Consider the following 22,054-nt stretch of genomic DNA (forward strand, 5'->3'; position numbering starts at 1 on the left):
GTTTGGTGGAAAGAACCAGAACGTCCATAAAAAAAATCAGTCCAAACAACCACTTTATTTAATCCTTGTTTGTTGAACTCTGATTCAAAAGTTTGGAAACCATTGTCACTTGTGTAGCACAAATATTTGTTAGTTCACTGATGCGCTCAAATATTTGATCTGTGAGAAAAAGTCTATAAATGTCTTTGATTTTGTTACACTTCGACTCATTTGGGCATCACAGACGTTGGTCAGACGCACATGTTCGTCTGCTTGCCTCGAGAATCAAACCACGTGCTTTGATCAATTACTGACCCATCACAAGAATTCTGTCTAGTGGATGACGGCAATCACATAATACGGTGAGATTTACGTCGTACAAATAACGCACACAGCTAATCAGTGTCTTCTCCTAGCGACATTTTTGCTAGTACAGGCAGCAAATCTACTTACCATACCAAGACTGTTTCTACTGAAACTCAACAACCTAGTGGTGCACTTACACTTTAAATATAACCGTAGGCTTCCGCGGCCATTGTCACAATCAATATAATTTTTCAGGAATTATGATTGTTTTGTCATTAAGTAAAACTACCGACGTTACGGTGGCTATTGCAAGTGATTTTTTTTCAGCGTAACCCTGAAGAGGGCCACTTGCAATAGTCACCGAAACGTCGGTAGCTTTGCATATTGACAATGCGGTCGTAAATCCAGAGAAATTTTATTGATAACTTACACTTCGTTTATTTACTCAGCTCGGCGACAGTTGATGAGCGATTTTTTTTTTTTTTTTACAAGCACGGCACGCCAGTTGCATGGGTAGACGACCAACAGGCGCACCAGTATGCACCCATTTGCGCACAGAAAACTTCAGGTGGTCGTCGGTACGCGGTAATGCCGCATAGATGGTAAACGCAATGAAATCGGCTCCGCGCTCAGCGCATTCACCATTTGATTTCTCTTGTAAAGGATATTATCAGATATTAAATAATGAATTCTCACGAATATAATTACGTAGATTAGCTTTTTGATGTGTTCGAAGTTACTGTGAGCAGATAATATTTGATTTTGGCTGCAGTACAATAAAAATGTAATGAGCATCACCCTAAATGCTGCAGTTGGTACTGACTGACAAAACGAAACTGACAAATATTTGTCAGTTTGTTTGTGTCAGTCAGAAGCAACGGACGCACAGTCCCGCTGTTGCCCACTGTATTCTCCACCGTGCCCTTTGCCGCCATATTGTATGATTAATTACGATTAGTAGCAAGGTGAGTGGTTTGAAAATGGGCGTGTCAGCCCGAACCGGTAACAACTACAACTTAATTTTATGTCAATTCAACTGAGACGGACGAAATAAAAAATTGTCCACTTTCCTCAAACACTTTTCTGGCTCAGTTTTGAGTTCTCTTTTACCTGTCAGGTTTGAAGTATGTGTCATTCACACACGTTAATTTCGCTATCAGGCTTATATTTCTTCTGCTACTCATACGTAATGATCTACGTAGTGACGTTTATCATTATTAGACCGTATGTCCAAGATCTATGCGTCTAGATTCCAGCGCTTCTCTGTATAGTTCTCCAGAAATATAGTATTTAGTAAACCAGTAACATACATGGATCAGTAACTTAAATGCAACCACCACCTATGTTCGACGTCAGCATACTACAACCACTCACTGACGGCAAGTGGCAGCACTAGCACGGCATGCTGGTACAAAGGATGCTGGGGGAGACGCGGAAATAGTGCAGTTGTCATCGTAACGTGGAAGCGAAATTATCTATCAGACGTCCAAAAGAGCATGCTCACTGGCTTTCCGGCCAAAGGTGGAATCATTTCCGAAAGGATTAAATTTGTTAACCGTTCGCGTGCCGCCCCTTTTGAAGTATAACGTGCAAGGAAAAATGGCGCTCTCCGAAACTGGCGCCGAGGCAACTCTGGTGTACCTTGGCTGTAGATGACAGGGTTGAATGACGGTTGCAGTGATGTGTATGGGCGAATAGACGTGCAACTGTTGAGCAACTGACAGTCCAGATGAACCAAGGGTCTACCAACAGTGTCTCCACAACGACCGTTCAGCGGACGTTGCTGCATCTGGGCCTCCACAGCAGGCGCCTGGTTCGAGCACCTATGCTGAAAGCTTTTCATCGGCGACTAAAGTCAGAGTTAGCACGCGAATACCTTAACTGGACGTCCACTGCCGACACGTGGCCTTTTTAGATGAATCAAGTTTTATGCTCCATCGAAAAGGCGGCTGTTGGCGTGTACGGCGAGAAATTTTTGAAAGAAAACTTCCTGAAAGCATAGTTGGTCGGATTCTCTCTTCTTGAACGTCTTGCAGAGGTCTGAGCTGCAAAATGAGGTTATTCAAATTTTTGGCAAGTGCTCACATTAATGTCACTCGGCACTGTATTGTGTGTAAGTCAGAAAATACGAAAAATTATAGGAATGACTACGTAAGGAATAAGACGCTTACTGAATATCGTTTATGTCCCCACAAAAGGCGGCCGGACTGGCCGAGCGGTTCTAGGCGCTACAGTCTGGAACCGCGCGACCGCTACGGTCGCAGGTTCGAAACCTGCCTCGGGCATGGATGTGTGTGATGTCCTTAGGTTAGTTAGGTATAAGTAGTTCTAAGTTCTAGGGGACTGATGACCTCAGAAGTTAAGTCCCATAGTGCTCAGAGCCATTTGAACCATTTTTCAAGCAACATATAATACTGCCGGTCATCTGCGACTTCTAGTAAAGTGTCGGCGGACGACTTCAGACTGAAGACAATATAGCTTTTGCCCACGGAAATTAGAGTTCAACAGCGCTCAGCTGGTACAACTCCTATTCACAATAGTAGGTTCTTACCGCTACTATTTTATCAAAATTAGAAAGATGAAATGCTAATATCGCTATAGATTCCATCAATGTCAGCTCATAATTTCAATGTATTTAAATTCACAGGATCTGCCGTCAATTTTCGTACAGTGTTTATACACGTTGTTTTTTCTCTATATCGACCAGTCTTCTCACAAACACGTCACGTAATTTACTACCCAAAACTTTTGGACAGTCGTAACTGCACCACTAACGCCTGTCATTATAGACTAACCGCTGTGCATCCACGTACCCACAATCCAGTACCTGACCTGTTGCCCAGGGGAAAATAAGAACGGCTTGATGTTGCCGCATGTATTTGGAGGTACTGCCCTAGCTAAAAACATCAACTTGTAGTAGTGAAATTATTAGTCTGGAAATGTCGTAGATACTGATGTAATGTCGTTCAGTCTTCAGACACAAATACAAATATCTGCACTTACACCCGTTAGTCCCTGTATATTCATTTCATCACAGGCTCTCAGTCTCGACTCAGTGGACTCACTCCCTCCCACGCTCTTGGCCCCTGTTTCATGCTGGAGCATGCTGTCTGAATATCTACCCTTGAGAAGCGTCCATACCTCAATCGAAGTGACTTGATGCTAAAAAAAATGGTGACAGTGAAACGCCACGCGCTCTCAGAGGAATAGATTTTCTGATTTCCAAGACTTATTTCCATATGCTCGTTGCAAGCCGCCGCTCGTTTTAATGATAAATATATGTCTGAGGGAAGCTGGTCATCCTCCACAATAATCAAATAAAAACAGTGAATAGTAGAGGGAGATGGAATGAGAACAGTCGGGTATGTAAGTTTACAGAATAGTTACAAATGTTTGATAGGCAAAGCATACATTGGGGTGAAAACTATACAAAGTCTCCCCTGGATTAATCCATTTTACAGTGCAGGCTGACTTTGCTTACATGAGTCCACTGTGAGGCACAACTCTATTCACATCAACTATACCACCTGAGAACAGGGAGCTGCGATCATCTTCTAACATCCCTAGGCCTGTGCAGCAGTACTTCACCTTTATTCAGGTGGCAGGAGAAAACGGCGCCCTGTGGGCGAGGAGCGGTCGCTGCGGTAGCTGTAGTGTTCCGACGCGTCCACGAAAATATGCGACCTACGAGGTTATCAGAACGCAGGATAATTCCCTATCAGAGCCCTGAAATCCCGGCAGACTTTAGTGCGAAGTGCACCCGTTCGCTAGCCTGGCCAAACCAATTTGACTCATAGGCCAAAACGATCGTGTGAAACCCAGCACGCGCTATTCGTCCACGAGACTCAGACATAGACACGGGTTTCTTGACTTCCGCAAGGCGTTCGATATAGTTCCCCACAGTCGTTTAATGATCAAAGTAAGAGCATATGGACTATCAGACCAATTGTGTGTTTGGATTGAAGAGTTCCTAGATACCAGAACGCAGCCTGTCATTCTCAATGGAGAGAAGTCTTCCGAAGTATGCGTGATTTCAGATGTGCCGCAGGGGAGTGTCGTAGGACCGTTGCTATTCACAATATATATATAAATGACCTTGTGGATGACATCGGAAGTTGACTGAAGCTTTTTGCGGATGATGCTGTGGTATATCGAGAGGTAACAATGGAAAAATGTACTGAAATGCAGGAGGATCTGCAGTGAATTGGCGCATGGTGCAGGGAATGGCAATTGAATCTCAATGTAGACAAGTGTAATGTGCTGCGAATACATAGAAAGATCCCTTATCATTTAGCTACAATATAGTAGGTCAGCAACTGGAAGCAGCTAATTCCATAAATTATCTGGGAGTAGGCATTAGGAGTGATTTAAAATGGAATGATCATACAAAGCTGATCGTCGGTAAAGCAGATGCCAGACTGAGATTCATTGGAAGAATCCTAAGGAAATGCACTCCGAAAACAAACGAAGTAGGTTACAGTACACTTGTTCGCCCACTGCTTGAATATTGCTCACCAGTGTGGGATCCGTACCAGATAGGGTTGATAGAAGAGATAGAGAAGATCCAACGGAGAGCAGTGCGCTTCGTTACAGGATCATTTAGTAACCGCGAAAGCGTTACGGAGATGACAGATAATCTCTAGTGGAAGACTCTACAGGAGAGACGCTCAGTAGCTCGGTACGGGCTTTGGTTGAAGTTTCGAGAACATACCTTCGCCGAAGAATCAAGCAGTATTTTGCTCCCTCCTACGTATAGCTCGCGAAGAGACCATGAGGATAAAATCAGAGAGATTAGAGCCCACACAGAGGCATACCGACAATCCTTCTTTCCACGAACAATACGAGACTAGAATAGAAGGGAGAACCGATAGAGGTACTCAAGGTACCCTCCGCCACACACGAAAAAATGTTCAAATGTGTGTGAAATCCTATGGGACTTAACTGCTAAGATCATCAGTCCCTAAGCTTACACACCACTTAACCTAAATTATCCTAAGGCCAAACACACACACCCATGCCCGAGGAAGGACTCGAACCTTCGCTGGGACCAGCCGCACAGTCCACGACTGTAGCGCCTCAGACCGCTCGGCTAATACCTCGCGGCTCCGCCACACACCGTTAGGTGGCTTGCGGAGTATGGATGTAGATGCAGATGTAAATGTAGGCACGATGTTGCGTGCTGGAATTGTCAAACGTCAGAGAGCCGACTGAGGACGAAAAAATTCACCCTCGTGACACAACATGTCCGAGATAGGGTACTTCCACAGTCGGTACTGCTGGAAACTGCCACAGGTTCTTAGTCCACCACAAGAGACAGACCACAAGTGTCACCCACTGACGTTCTCCACCAGGGGAGGACCAGAGAAACGAACTATCCTCTACTCATTGAACCTCCCCTCTTCACTGTTATGTTGTCCTGCTAACCAGTCCAGGCACAGCTCTGGGTTTCCCACGCTGGGGAAGCAAGCCTCCACTTTGCATACTCTGAGAGGAGCCAATCAGCGACCTCATATCTCTCTTGTCTGAAAAAAGAAGATTTTTATAGAGAGGCTTTATTCTCGCGGTACCTTCCTGCAGATTGCGCCTGATTTCACGCAACGCCACATAACATAACTGTCATGCAGTTCCTTCTTAATGGCAGTTCTCGGCCGCACACCGCAGGGCCAATGTGGACGCCCATGCTGGGTTTCCTTTGGCAAGCGTTTGGTCACCCACCATACAGCCCAGACCTGGCTCCCTCTGATTTTCATATCTGATTAGATAAACCGAAGGCTGTGAACACATTTTGTTACAGACAACTAGCTGCAGTCCGGCGTAGAAAAGCATAGAAAATTGTCGGAAAGCACAGGAGCTGCCTTCTATGACGAGGGTATTGGAAAGTTGGTACAACGCTACGACAAATATCTCAGTCGCAGCAGCACCTATGCAGAAAACTAGCTGGAAGGTGTGGTTAACTGTTGAAATTAAAACATTTTGATCTCCAATGTGGTTTCCATTTCACGATCGATCTTTCCTTACTTTCCGAATAGCTCTCGTACATAGCCACCGCAGCAAGAGTACCTTACTAGATGTAAAAAAAAAAACTTTAGAAAAAAGACAGAACATACCTCCTAAGAAGCAAGTGTCTACTGAGTACTTGGTAGAGAAAATTATCACCAAGAAAACGTAATGAAAACTTGCATTAGCTTCCCGATGAATATACGATCATGTGAGACAGATTCATACACGTTTGATTGCCGTATCCTCTCTCAGTGCATTAAAACTTGACAATGACGAGATGTCCATGTCACAAATAGAACTGGTGATGACAGATTAATGACATACAAACCAAAAGCTTTCAGCCGAAAGCTTTCGGATTAACTGAGTATGGGATCCGTCCGCAGCGAGCGCTTGGTTATTGGATCTACGAGCAAACCGTTTCCGCGTTATGAGATTAGCATGAGCTTTCAGGCAGCGCGCATTGCAGCTTTCAGCACAAAAATGATTCGGTGACAATGACGCCGACAATTAACGTACAGCCGCAATGTGTTCAGTGCGGTAGAAAGGGGAGGGGGGAAGGGGGGAACATACAGTGGCCACTGCGCGTGTCAGTGTTCCGTATGATGGTTCTTTCTATGGACGGTATTGCCACTCTACTAAAATACTTTCAGTACGTTGAAGTAAACTCTTCTATTGATTTTGCTCTTTAATTGCAGTTTAACAGTCTTTGTGAATAGACAGAGAATTTGTTTGGACGTTGCTAATTTACTTCTTCCCACAAAACGTTTCGAAATACACGCTTCTTTTATCAAATGACTACTATTTATAACCGTGGAAAGACTGAGCTGGATCTACGATGTTAAGCAAACCATTGCATCCGTTTGTATGATATGTAGTTGGCAGGGCTCAAAGCTCTTCGTCTAGACACTTCGGCTGCCTTCAAGAGAAAACCCGGGAGTACAGTTGCTTGAACGCGCTGGTAGAGTATAAAGGAACATAAATTAAGTCATCGAAAAATTTATTAAGGAATACGGAATAACTGACGACATTTAGTATCCCTCTTGGGAATTAGAGGTAGCTTTGGACAAAAATAGTACAGAATGGTAACTACCCACTCAAGATTATATTCGACCACGCTATATGCATAGAACCTAAAATGTGTGAAATGTCTAACCCTTCTAACATTGTTTTAGGACACTTTAAGAGGTAGCAACAAAGTTCTTCTGGGCTCTCATACTGACTACAGTTGTAAAAAATGAAGTGAACGTTGACATAGGGTATAGGTACTTTGCCAGAACATACTGAAACGAATATAATTTAGGGCAGGTATCCGAGTTGACAACATGGTACTGTGTGTTTATCACAAGTTGTAATAAAACGACACCTAAATGATGGAACTGTTTTAACAGTTGAACTTCGTTGAAGAAGGGAGATACCTAGAAGCAATGGCGTCGGTTGGCTACAGTAGCTTTCTACTCGCTTTGCTAACTGAAGACAGTATTACAAGGATACGGTGAACATTTTTCGATGTGGCTCATAGATAGCTTTAATAAGAATGAAAATTTGTATTTCTTACGTTCACCTATGTTGCGAAATAAATTATTTGTCAAAACGATCTCCGAAATAATGACGTTTATATGGCTTTTTTTTTTACGGAGTCGGTTCTGTGTGTTTTGTCGAAACAGATAAATGTAGTCCAGTAATGTCAAACTATTATTTGTTTTTGATGGTTTATTGTAACGAAAACCCATCTAAAGTTTGTGCAGGAGTGTGCACCTAAATTTCAAACGCTAATAACTGAAGAAATGAATTCAAACGTGGCAGCATTTCCCTTTGAATACTATCCGGCTGATGAACGTACCAGTACTGCTAGCAATGATGGAAACATCGAGAAAGTGCCCAGTATTATGGTGTTGGACGACGAGTTCATGAAATACTATGTTTCGCTTATCAGAAGAAAGCTTATGGTACTTCTTTTCCTTCGTGTTCCTATTCTTCTTATTATTATTCTTATTATATGTTCTATCTATCTTCCTCTTTTTCTACCTTCCATCTATTCTGCACATACATAAATTAAAGTCCCTCTGCACGGTTGCGCTCCAAGTTCGGGATGGTCTAAGGCGCTGTAGTCATTGACTGTGCTTTGTACCTGTGTTGTGTGGGAGAGGTTGTTCCGTCCTGATGTTGCACGCTGGATGGTGTTTCATACCAGTATTATTTGGCTGAGGGTGTTTCATACTGATGTTGCGTGACAGAGGGTGTAAGTGTGTCAGATGGTGCTTTATACGGATGTTTCGTGCTTGACGTCGGTTAGTTCCAATGTTATACTGCAGATGTTATTTTGTATCATTGTTACGTTGTGCAGGGTGCTTCTTACCAATTATATTGAGTTGGCACCTTAGGAGAAAGGTCGGTACAGCGACTACCTGCAGAAGGCATTTCATAAATACCCAAGCGATAGTTTAATTATTGTAATTATTGATGTAGTCTCTTGAGAAAGAGATAGGCTACGTCATATGGCGAAGTTCGCTGATTAAAGGGCATTTAGGTACAATGGCAATCAACAGTATGCAGTCTGAGAGATGGCTGGGAGAGAGCGCAGTCTTGACAGTGCGAAGAAGAATGAACTCTGCGAGAGGGGCGGGGGGGGGGGGGGGTGGGGGGGGGGGCGAGGGCACCAGAGGAAGCAAACTCCGCCAACCGGTTGCAAGCACATAGGCTGCCGAGCGATCAGGAGGTTGAGGGGGGAACACGCCGTGCTTGCGTCACACAATGCTACCACTACACTTGTGCTCACATTGGAGTTTATGCTCTAAGCGGCTTTCACAGTGACGTCTTTTGGCAGCCATACTAGCTGTGAACTGCTATGTCTACGAAAGTAAAAACTGAGACAGGGGCGTAACAAAAGTTTACAGGATTCGTGAAATGTAAATTGATAGTTTCACGTTGAATAATGGTGCTTGCTGCTACTAAATATCGTAGACCATTCGAAATTAAAAAGAGCAACTAGTAAACTTTACATTGTGAAAATAAACGCCGTTATTATTACTGCTTTAGTCATGCAGTGAAACATAGGAAATCATTTTTTGTTTATCACTCTTAAAAGATTGCCTACCATGCTAAATAGCTGCAGGGTGTGATAATATATGGGACCTTAACCGACACAACCTCATACATGGTTTCAAAAAGTCTCCTTGTAGGGGACACAGTATCAGGAATTCCGGGATTTTACAGTCACACACGAACAAAATTACCACCTGAAAGTGAATCAGAAAAGGAGGAATGCAGTTTCAAAGCACTGTCGAGCTGAGTCATTTGAAGTGAAATTTACTTCTCTTTGCCTGGTTTTTGTAGTTATTTCCGAGAACTATCTTTTCAGAATTTCAGAATTCTTCTCACAGTGCTGAAGCTTGCTTCTGTGTACGTCATTGTTCGTCTCATCGGCCGAAGGAGAGGGTAGGTCAACTCTTTGTTTTCACTCTCCTGCTCACAACTTTCACTCAAATTTGTAATTATTTTTCTTGCTCCACTCCTTAAAGTACTCTCTGACGAGTGGAATGTGTATCTGGCACTGCGCGTGATGGACCAGGAACCGCTTAGTGGCCCATCAGTAGATGTATTAATCTGTAATATAACACAACAAGGCACAAAAATAACTTTGCAGTTTCTGCACATACACGGTTTTGGACTAGATTGCTGAGGCTGGTAGCAGGCCGAAGTCGGGCTGTGGAGCTTCTCGTTGTGAACAAACAGTACATTTCCGGTCAATCCGAACCGAGAGGGTCCGTGCCAGGTTACCGCTCGCTCAGCACGGCAAACACGATGGCCGGCTGACGTCATATGTGGCTTTGCGGCGGACGCGTCTCCGACCAGGAGACCGCGCAGCGGACACCGGCGGATCGTTAGTCAGCTGCCTGCGGGCTACCAAACACACCACACGACTCTTACAGCTGTCCCCTGTTCGTCAAGCGTTAACCGAGACCCATGTTTCAATAGCCTACGGCCGCAGAGGGCTTCTCATATAGGCTTAATTATCTTCATGAAAAAATAAAGTTACTTAAATAACTTTTGATTTGTATGCCACGTTGAAGATCAGCATATCCTGGTCCGCATTGAATTCCGGCCGCCGTAGTACCGTAGCACGTCTGAGTTAAATGACACAGCCCATTGATTAAGTGGAATGTTGTGCAGTGATCTGTATCCTGAATTTCACATGAAACAACTCTGCAACAATCCATGCTAAATTCGCGTAAGTGTACGGTGAGGGGGGGTTCACCCTCATATGGCACAGTGGTTAGGTGACTCAGACGCTTTCAGTCTGGTCAGTCGAGTCTGAATGACTAAACCCAAGTGGTAGACCATCTCTCTGTGAAGAATCGAGAGTCAGAGGAGGTTCAAATGGCTCTGAGCACTATGGGACTTAACTTCTGAGGTCATGAGTCCCCTAGAACTCAGAACTACTTAAACCTAACCTAAGGACATCACACACATCCATGCCCGAGGCAGGATTCGAACCTGCGACCGCAGCGGTCGCGCGGTTCCAGACTGCAGAACCGCTCGGCCACCCTGGCCGGCAGTCAGAGGAGCTCCTGGTGTTCTAAGACCGGCTATTGGAAAAAGTGAAAATCATTCATAGCTCAGTTATCAGTCCGCCTGGATACTTTTTTTAAACTGCTGCTTTATTTTTAATGACCCGCCACCTGATTTTTTAAGCATTCGGGAGGAGTACTGTTCAAACCAGGGTGCAGCCATCTTGATTTAGATTTTCCCTGATTTCCCTAAATCACCTCGGGATGGTTCCATAGAAAGGGAACGGCGAATTTCTCCTCCATCCTTACCTAATCCTATGGGACCGATGACCTCGCTGTTTGGTCCCCTCGCCCCATTCAACCAACCAACCTGGTGAACCTTTAATTGGCCACTTGTTATCGGCCGTGTCCAGTTGAGGAGTCTGAGGGGGAAGCGGGAGGACGAGAGAGGGGGCACTGATTACAGTACCGTCCTCTGCACATCCCGTTGCTAGAGTCCCACTGAGGCGGGCCTCTTATCATTTTCATTTCTTCCTTTCTACAGCACTTTTTTAAACCACAAAATTGAATATAAAATTTGGAAAACTAAGCATAAATAATGTTTTGATAGTAAAAAGCAGAAGGGAGGATGAGTGACAGACGACATAATACCGCCCTCGTTGTGACAGGGTGAATACCTAGGAATTGTTGCTTCGAGTCTTTGGCCGCCAGGCACAATACTTACAAGGGAACCTCCCCATCGCACCCCCCTCAGATTTAGTTATAAGTTGGCACAGTGGATAGGCCTTGATAAACTGAACACAGATCAATTGAGAAAACAGGAAGAAGTTGTGTGGAACTGTGAAAAAATAAGCAAAATATACAAACTGAGTAGTCCATGGGCAACATACGTAACATCATGCACAACGTGACCTCAGGAGCACTGTGGTCCCGTGGTGGCGTGAGCAGCTGCAGAACGAGAGGTCCTTGGTTCAAGTCTTCCCTGGAGTGAAAATTTTACTTTATTTATTTTTGCATAGTTATTATCTGTCCGTTCGTTCATTGACGTCCCTGTTCACTGTAATAAGTTTAGTGTCTGTGTTTTGCGATCGCATCGCAAAATCGTGCGATTAGTAGACGAAAGGACGTGCCTCTCCAATGGGAACCGAAAAAATTTGATCGCAAGGTCATAGGTCAACCGATTCCTCCACAGGAAAGCACATCTGATATATTCTATACGACACTGGTGACGGCATGTGCACCACATGACAGGAATATGTTGTCGACCCACCTAACTTGTACACTTGGCGATTCTTCTACCTTGCCCGATTTAGGTTCTCTTGTGGATGTGATAATCACTCCCAAAAGAGTGTTGAAAACATAAGAGTTTGTCACATAAACTGAAAATAAGAAATAAAAATTTTCGCTCAATAGAAGATTTGAACCAAGTACCTTCCGTTCCGCAGCTGCTAACGTTACCACGAGACCATGGCACTCCTGCGAGCCTGTTGTCCTTGATGTTGCATATGTTCCCATGAACTACTCAGTTTGTATATTTTGCTTATTTTTTCACAGTTCCACACAACTTCTTCCTGTTTTCTCAATTGATCTCTGTTCAGTTTTTCAAGGCCTATCCACTGTGCCAACTTATAACTAAATCTGAGGGGGGTGCGATGGGGAGGTTCCCTTGTTAGAACAATACTAATTGTAAAAGAGACTCTATGCTGTGACTGTATTTTTCATATTACAGTGTTGATGGGTTAGTCTCTTATTATAGTCGAAGAAATACTGTAGGGGGGGGTCCTTTGTACATCGTTTCTAATTACTGTATATACAAGGTGAGTCACCTAACGTTACCGTTGGATATATTTCGTAAACCACATCAAATACTGACGAACCGATTCCACAGACCGAACTTGAGGAGAGGGGCTAGTGTAATTGGTTAATACAAACCATAAAAAAATGCACGGAACTATGTTTTTTAACACAAACCTACGTTTTTTTAAATGGAACCACGTTAGTTTTGTTAGCACATCTGAACATAGAAACAAATACGTAATCAGTGACGTTTGTTGCATTGTAAAATGTTAATTACATCAGGAGATATTGTAACCTAAAGTTGACGCTTGAGTACCACTCCTCCGCTGTTCGATCGCCTTTTCAACCTCTTGTGGATGTATCCCACTGTCTCGTTTTCACAGCACAGGAATTCTATGACAGCACGTTGCTTCTGACGAACGTCAGGTGTAGCAGCCATCTTGAAGACATGCTGTGACGGTGCCACTCACGGGAACAGGTTGAACTAAGGTTGAAAAGAAGCGTGATGGATGTATATACACACTGTAAAACTTTCACACATGCAGAATGAAAACTGTATTTTTACAAAAATATTGTGCATTTGTTTTGGAATGACCCTCGTAGTACCGTGTCTGACCTCTTTTTTCCCAGTACAGTGCAGCAACGCGCCGTTGCAAGTCCTCTTCAGAAATATTTAGCCGTACTGTATCTATAGCCGTCCATAAGTCACAATGTTTTCCCGGTGCAGGGTTTTATGCACAAACTGACCGATCGATTATGTCCCATAAATGTTCTGCGGGATTCACGTCGGGCAATTTGGATAGCCAGATCGTTCGCTTGGATTGTCCAGAATGTGTTCAAACCAACCGCGAACAATTTTGGCCCGGTGACATGATGCATTGTCATCCATGAAAAGAACATCGTCGTTTGGACAAGTGAAATCCAAGTAACCGAACATAACCATTTACAGTCAATAATCGGTTCAGATGGACCAGAGGACGCAGTCCATTCCACATTAACACAGCCCGCACCATTATGGAACCACCACCAGCTTGCATAGTACCTTGTTGACAACCTGAGTTCCTGGCTTCGTGTGGTCTGCACCACATTCGAACCCCAACATCATCGCTTACCAACTGAAATCGAGACTCATCTGAATAGGCCACGGTATTCCGGTCTAGGGTCGAACTGATGTGGTCACGATTTCAGGGGGGGGGGGGGGGGGGGAGAGGGAGAGGGAGAGGGAGAGGGGGAGGGGGGAGACGCGGAGACTGCAGGCGATGTCAGCAAAGTCACTCGCATTGGTCGCCTGCTGCCATAGCCCATTAACGTCAAATTTCGGAGCACTGTCCTAACGGATACGTTCGTCGTACGTCCCCTATTGATTTCTGCGGTTATTTTACGCAGTGTTGCTTGGTTCAAATGGCTCTGAGCACTATGGGACTTAACTTCTGAAATCATCAGTCCCCTAGCATTTAGAACTGCTTAAACCTAACTAATCTAAGGGCATCACACACATCCATCCCCGTGGCAGGAGTCGAACCTGCGACCGTAGAGGTCGCGCGGTTCCAAAGTGTAGCGCCTAGATCCGCTCGGCCACCCCACCCGGCAGTGTTGCTTGTCTGTTATAATTCACAACTCCACGCAAAAGCCGCCTTTGTCTGTGGTGAGAGGTAATGCCCGAAATTTGGTACTCTCGACACTTGACACTGTGGAACTCAGAATATTGCATTACCTGGCGATTCCCGAAATGGAATGTCTCATGCGTCTAGCTCTAACTACCATTCCGCGTTCAAAGGCTGTTAATTTTCGTCGTGCGGCCATAATCACTTGGGAAACCTGTTCACATGAAACATCTGAGTACAAATGACAGCACCGCCAATGGACTGCACTTTTGTACTTGTCTACACGATACTACCGCCATCTGTATACGTGCATATCGCTGTTCCATGACTTCAGTAAACTCAGTGTATTTAAAGAGGCCGTCGATGCGAGGCAGCAGCGGGAATGTTGCAGCTGTGTCCGGCCAGTACAGGTGACTTCTTCATCCGTCTAACAGTCACAGACGAGTGCTGGGTGCATCTCCGTGAGATAGAGGCAAGGAAGCAAAGTCAGCAGCGGAACCATGTGGATTCACCAACACCGAAAAGGCGAAGATTCAGCCATCATCTGGTATGGTTATGGCGAGTGTGTTTCGGGATTGATCATATTCAGGCAGAAGCATGGTGAGCAGTTACAGTCGGGCGGTCGACGGAGTGTTTTTGTAAGCGTTACGTTACAGAATTTGGTTTTAACGTTACGTAAGACACATGGGTATTGGCACAAGTCTGTGGGGGTTTGTTATGACGACTGTTGGTAGTGTAACCTGATGATATTCTTTCGGACGAAACTGGTAGAGCCGGCCAGTGTGGCCGAGCGGTTCTAGGCGCTTCATTCTGGAACCACCCGACCGCTACGCTCGCAGGTTCGAATCCAGCCTCGGGCATGGATGTGTGTGATGTCCATAGGTTAGTTAGGTTTAAGTAGTTCTAAGTTCTAGGGGACTGATGACCTCAGATGTTAAGTCCCATAGTGCTCAGAGCCATTTGAACCACTTTTTTTTTTTTTTTTTTTTTTTTTTTTTAACTGGTAGCGACATCAGTACAAGTACGGGTTTTTTATTAATCTTAACATCATGGTACGTTTTATTTAATAGCCGAAGACCTTCATTTAATAATATTTAAAATATTACATAAATTAGTACTACCGACAGCTGACACCTAAAAAACAATATTTTGCCCTTAATAAAACCTTGGTTTTCAAGCAGCGTCATTTAGAATTCGAGAAGAAAAATTCAAGCATACAGCCGCGGAAGACTACGAAGACGATATTTTCTCCTATCGCCTGTAACTGCATTTTCCATCATATTCACTTGCCCGAAAGCTAAATACTTATGCGTTTCCTCAGGCAAAATGAAAGAAATCGTCAAACGAAGTACAGATACTTCTACAGACTAAAACTATTCATTTTAAAAGAAACAAGAAGATGGAAATAACACCAACCCAACCTTTAGTTTTATACTTTATTTTGGCATTTGTGAATAAAATCCGTTCGGAGATTACTACGCGTCATTCTCCAAAAAACGCTCAACATTTAGATCGGCTTGATATGGTTCTCTTTGGGGTGATGTAAGTGTTGGATCGTAATCTGCATTTTGTATTCTAATTCACTCTTCTTATCACAGTTAGTTGTAATGTTACTGTTCATGAATGGACTGCGTGAAGTCATGTTGTATGGAGGTATAAGTGTATGAGAGATTAGTGTTTGTCTTACTCATGCAGATGATCGACAACAAAATTCGAATCGACAGCTTGTAATCGAGAACGGTGTTTTCCTGTAGGAAGACATCGATGCCGGTCAGAAGTTCTCTTGCGGCTGTTTACTTATTCAGCAGCAGTCGACTCTTGAGGAGGCACTGCTCGACGCACACCTGCGGCCCGCTGCACTGAGATCGTTGGTAGCCAGGATGTCTGCAGCTTGAAACCATGTTGCCCTTTCACCTTCATTATGCACTTTGAGGCCCTGTCTTATGTTTCGCAGGCCACTAGGAATTTAGTTAATTGATGGCTATCCAGATGATGTTCAGCAACTGCCAGTTAATTTTGCTTCGCCAGCCGCATATATAATGTGTGAACATCGATATACCGTAATCACCATGTTTACTCCTGCATTTTGGGCGTTTTGTAATCGGAAAAAGGATCACTGACGGGAGTTTTAGTAGTCAGATAGTCCCGCCGACCATAACCCACACGATTGTGCCAGTTTCGGTTTTTATTTCTGCCGCTGTCTCTTGCTTTGCTTCCGACCGACCTGCAACCAAGGTGCACGTTCCTTGCCACGTAATTCTCTAGTTAATGTTGCCCGTTGGCGCCAGTAGATTACGGTGCACGTAACAGCTTTTCAAGATGAAAGCATTATACCTCCGTCAGGTCAGTTTCTCGTAATTATGTTAAACTGGGTACTTCCGGCTATCTGTTGGGTATGGTTGATTGGAAAGGAGTGCGTAACATACCATCGACAGTTATCATTAATATCATGTCAGTGCAAAGTAATCTTGCGTTGAATTTGAATTCGCATGATTGTGGAAGTACGTGTTTACTGCGTAACCTTAGCCTTGAATATAACGGCTGTGTTCTTATGCTATCACTGTTTCTTATGGGAAAAGTTTGATGAATGTTTCGTTATATGCAGGCCTAACAGAAAATCAGGTTCTCTCTCTGTTGGAGGATTCTGATCTAAGTGGCGTTTCGTTAGAGCGTTATGGATCTTCTTAAATTTAGGATGTCTCTGGTGTAGATTCTTTAAGATTTTCTGGACAGAGGAGGGTAGAAGAGAGTAACGCACTGTTGGCAGAGGTGTTAGGCACCTAATAAAATTTACAAACCTCATCCATACCTTGTCTGGACTAGCAATTGGGCAGTTATGAGCACTGACGCACAATATGTTAATATCAGGTTAGCTTAGCAGAACTAAAAGTGAAAAAACACATTAAATGTAACCGATACCTGTGCGCTACAAATGAAAAAGATTTTGAAAATGTCTCTGTACTACAAAAGTTATAAATTCGTTGTGACTATCGTTTTTATGCCATAAAATATGAGCTGTAAGGTTGTAACATATTTCTATAGTAAAATCGAGACGAACATTCATACTGTTACTCACAATATCAAATACATTACAGTAAATCACAATAGGATTCAGGCGAAATAAAACCTGACAGCATCATCATGCTAAAGCTTTTCCCGTTTAGACAAACAAATTGTTTGTCATAAGTTTTTATCATCTATTAGTCCAAAATAACCGAAGAACTCAATTCGCAACCTAGTAAAGAAAAGGGTTCAGGGCGGATACTTCACAGCACGAGAGCAGTAACGAAAATTGAAAAATTATTTTGTTTTTTGGTCGGTTTGGTGCAGCCCGCCACGAATTTCTCTCCTGTGTCCACCTCTGCTCTGCCACAATCTCTGTATACCTCTACAACTTTTACCCTCTATAACTCCTTGGAAGTTATTCCTTGATGTCTTAACATGTGTCCTTTCATCCTGTCCTTCTTGTCAGTGTTTTCCATATATTCCTTTCCTGCCAATTCTTCGGAGAATCTCCTCATTCCTTACCTCCTCAGTCCAACTAATTTTCAACATTCGGAGGTAGTACCACGTCTCAGATGCTTCCATTCTCTTCTTTCCCAGTTTCCCCACAGCCCATGTCTTACTGTCGTAAAGTGTTGTGCTCCAAAAGTACATTTTCAGAAATTTCTTCCTCAAATTAAGTACTATGTTTGATACTAGTAGATTTCTTTAGGGCAGGAATGCCCTTTCTGTCAGTGTTAGTCCGCTTTTTATGTCATCCTTGCTCTATCCGTCAAGGGTTATTTTGCTGCCTAGTAGCACAATTCCTTAACTTCATCTACTTCGTGATCATCAACCCTGATGTTAAGTTTCTCGCTGTTGTCATTTCTGCTACTTCTCATTACTTTCGTCTTTCTTCGAATTACTCAAGGCATATTATGTACTCATCCTGTAATCCTTCTTCACTTTCACTGAGGACAGCAATGTCACCAGCGAATCGTATCATTGATATTTTTTCACCATGAATTTAATCCCACTCCTGAACCTTTCTTTTATTCCGCCATTGCATCTTCGATGTACGGATTAAACAGTAGGAACGAAAGACTACATCCCTGCTTTACACCCTTTTTAATCCGCGCACTTCGTTCTTCGTCTTCCACTCTTATTTTCCGTCTTGGTTCTTGTACGAGGGTGAGTCAAAAAATGGTTCAAATGGCTCTGAGCACTATGGGACTCAACTGCTGAGGTCATTAGTCCCCTAGAACTTAGAACTAGTTAAACCTAACTAACCTAAGGACATCACAAACATCCATGCCCGAGGCAGGATTCGAACCTGCGACTGTAGCGGTCTTGCGGTTCCAGACTGCAGCGCCTTTAACCGCACGGCCACTTCGGCCGGCTGGTGAGTCAAATGAAAACCTTAAATACTTTATTTAATTTTATTTATTGTGCAGAAGCGGTTCAAAGCTGTATCACTTTTCAACATAATCTCCCCCACGCTCGCTCAATGCAAGTCCTCCAGCGCTTACAAAGTGCATAAATTCGTTTAGAAAAAAATTCTTTTGGTAGTCTGCGCAACCACTCATGCACCGTGCGGCGTACCTCTTCATCAGAACGGAACTTATTTCTTCCCACTGCGTCTCTGAGTGGTCCAAACTATGGAAATCACTTGGTGATGAGGAATGGCGCCATTCCTTGCTCGCTCTCTTCGTTTCCGGTTGGTGGAAGTGAACCCAGGTTTCATCCCCAGTAACGATTCTTGCAAGGACGCCCTCACCTTCTTGTTCAAAGCGCCGAAGAAGTTCTTCACAAGCATCAACACGTCGTTCTCTCATTTCAGGAGTCAGCTGCCTGGCACCCATCTTGCAGACACTTTGTGAAACTGGAGCACATCATGCACAATGTGGTGTGCTGACCCATGACTAATCTGTAAACATGCTGCAGTGTCATTCAGTGTCACTCGGCGGTTTTCCTTCACTATGACTTCAACTGCTGCAATGTTCTGTGGAGTCACAACACGTTGTGCCTAACCTGGACGTGGAGCGTCTTCCACTGAAGTCACACCATTTGCGAACTTCTTACTCCATTCGTAGACTTGCTGCCGTGACAAACATGCATGACCGTACTGAACCTTCATTCGTCGATGAATTTCAATAGGTTTCACACCTTCACTACGCAAAAACCGAATAACAGAACGCTGTTCTTCCCTGGTGCAAGTCGCAAGTGGGGCGACCATCTTTATACTGATACTGCGACGGTATGTGTGCATCTGCACTACGCTGCCACCTACAGGCCATTCTGCACGCTGTTTGTAGTACGCTTACCAACTTACAGGATAACGGCGCGAAATTTCGATTTGTTATTACAAATGTCCCCCCCATGAACCATGGACCTTGCCGTTGGTGGGGAGGCTTGCGTGCCTCAGCGATACAGATAGCCGTACCGTAGGTGCAACCACAACGGAGGGGTATCTGTTGAGAGGCCAGACAAACGTGTGGTTCCTGAAGAGGGCAGCAGCCTTTTCAGTAGTTGCAAGGGCAACAGTCTGGATGACTGACTGATCTGGCCTTGTAACAATAACCAAAACGGCCTTGCTGTGCTGGTACTGCGAACGGCTGAAAGCAAGGGGAAACTACAGCCGTAATTTTTCCCGAGGGCATGCAGCTTTACTGTATGATTACATGATGATGGCGTCCTCTTGGGTAAAATATTCCGGAGGTAAAATAGTCCCCCATTCGGATCTCCGGGCGGGGACTACTCAAGAGGATGTCGTTATCAGGAGAAAGAAAACTGGCGTTCTACGGATCGGAGCGTGGAATGTCAGATCCCTTAATCGGGCAGGTAGGTTAGAAAATTTAAAAAGGGAAATGGATAGGTTGAAGTTAGATATAGTGGGAATTAGTGAAGTTCGGTGGCAGGAGGAACAAGACTTCTGGTCAGGTGACTACAGGGTTATAAACACAAAATCAAATAGGGGTAATGCAGGAGTAGGTTTAATAATGAATAGGAAAATAGGAATGCGGGTAAGCTACTACAAACAGCATAGTGAACGCATTATTGTGGCCAAGATAGATACGAAGCCCACACCTACTACAGTAGTACAAGTTTATATGCCAACTAGCTCTGCAGATGACGAAGAAATTGAAGAAATGTATGATGAAATAAAAGAAATTATTCAGATTGTGAAGGGAGACGAAAATTTAATAGTCATGGGTGACTGGAATTCGAGTGTAGGAAAAGGGAGAGAAGGGAACATAGTAGGTGAATATGGATTGGGGGACAGAAATGAAAGAGGAAGCCGCCTGGTCGAATTTTGCACAGAGCACAACATAATCATAACTAACTCTTGGTTTAAGAATCATGAAAGAAGGTTGTATACATGGAAGAACCCTGGAGATACTAAAAGGTATCAAATAGATTATATAATGGTAAGACAGAGATTTAGGAACCAGGTTTTAAACTGTAAGACATTTCCAGGGGCAGATGTGGACTCTGACCACAATCTATTGGTTATGACCTGTAGATTAAAACTGAAGAAACTGCAAAAAGGTGGGAATTTAAGGAGATGGGACCTGGATAAACTAAAAGAACCAGAGGTAGTACAGAGATTCAGGGAGAGCATAAGAGAGCAATTGACAGGAATGGGGGAAATAAATACAGTAGAAGAAGAATGGGTAGCTTTGAGGGATGAAGTAGTGAAGGCAGCAGAGGATCAAGTAGGTAAAAAGACGAGGGCTAGTAGAAATCCTTGGGTAACAGAAGAAATATTGAATTGATGAAAGGAGAAAATATAAAAATGCAGTAAGTGAAACAGGCAAAAAGGAATACAAACGTCTCAAAAATGAGATCGACAGGAAGTGCAAAATGGCTAAGCAGGGATGGCTAGAGGACAAATGTAAGGATGTAGAGGCCTATCTCACTAGGGGTAAGATAGATACCGCCTACAGGAAAATTAAAGAGACCTTTGGAGATAAGAGAACGACTTGTATGAATATCAAGAGCTCAGATGGAAACCCAGTTCTAAGCAAAGAAGGGAAAGCAGAAAGGTGAAAGGAGTATATAGAGGGTCTATACAAGGGTGATGTACTTGAGGACAATATTATGGAAATGGAAGAGGATGTAGATGAAGATGAAATGGGAGATATGATACTGCGTGAAGAGTTTGACAGAGCACTGAAAGACCTGAGTCGAAACAAGGCCCCCGGAGTAGACAATATTCCATTGGAACTACTGACGGCCGTGGGAGAGCCAGTCCTGACAAAACTCTACCATCTGGTGAGCAAGATGTATGAAACAGGCGAAATACCCTCAGACTTCAAGAAGAATATAATAATTCCAATCCCAAAGAAAGCAGGTGTTGACAGATGTGAAAATTACCGAACTATCAGCTTAATAAGTCACAGCTGCAAAATACTAACACGAATTCTTTACAGACGAATGGAAAAACTAGTAGAAGCCAACCTCGGGGAAGATCAGTTTGGATTCCGTAGAAACACTGGAACACGTGAGGCAATCCTGACCTTACGACTTATCTTAGAAGAAAGATTAAGGAAAGGCAAACCTACGTTTCTAGCATTTGTAGACTTAGAGAAAGCTTTTGACAGTGTTGACTGGAATACTCTCTTTCAAATTCTAAAGGTGGCAGGGGTAAAATACAGGGAGCGAAAGGCTATTTACAATTTGTACAGAAACCAGATGGCAGTTATAAGAGTCGAGGGACATGAAAGGGAAGCAGTGGTTGGGAAGGGAGTAAGACAGGGTTGTAGCCTCTCCCCGATGTTGTTCAATCTGTATATTGAGCAAGCAGTAAAGGAAACAAAAGAAAAATTCGGAGTAGGTATTAAAATTCATGGAGAAGAAATAAAAACTTTGAGGTTC

The 22,054-nt window shown here is 43.7% G+C and overlaps 1 protein-coding gene across 2 annotated transcripts in view; it reads right to left on the reverse strand.

The window, feature by feature from the left end:
- LOC124790549 (gamma-1-syntrophin) overlaps window positions 1-22,054 on the reverse strand; it is a 780,608-nt gene that overhangs the window by 558,276 nt on the left and 200,278 nt on the right. The window lies entirely within an intron of this gene.

The sequence above is a fragment of the Schistocerca piceifrons genome, chromosome 1 (genome assembly GCF_021461385.2).
Source record: "Schistocerca piceifrons isolate TAMUIC-IGC-003096 chromosome 1, iqSchPice1.1, whole genome shotgun sequence".
Lineage (NCBI taxonomy): Eukaryota > Metazoa > Arthropoda > Insecta > Orthoptera > Acrididae > Schistocerca > Schistocerca piceifrons.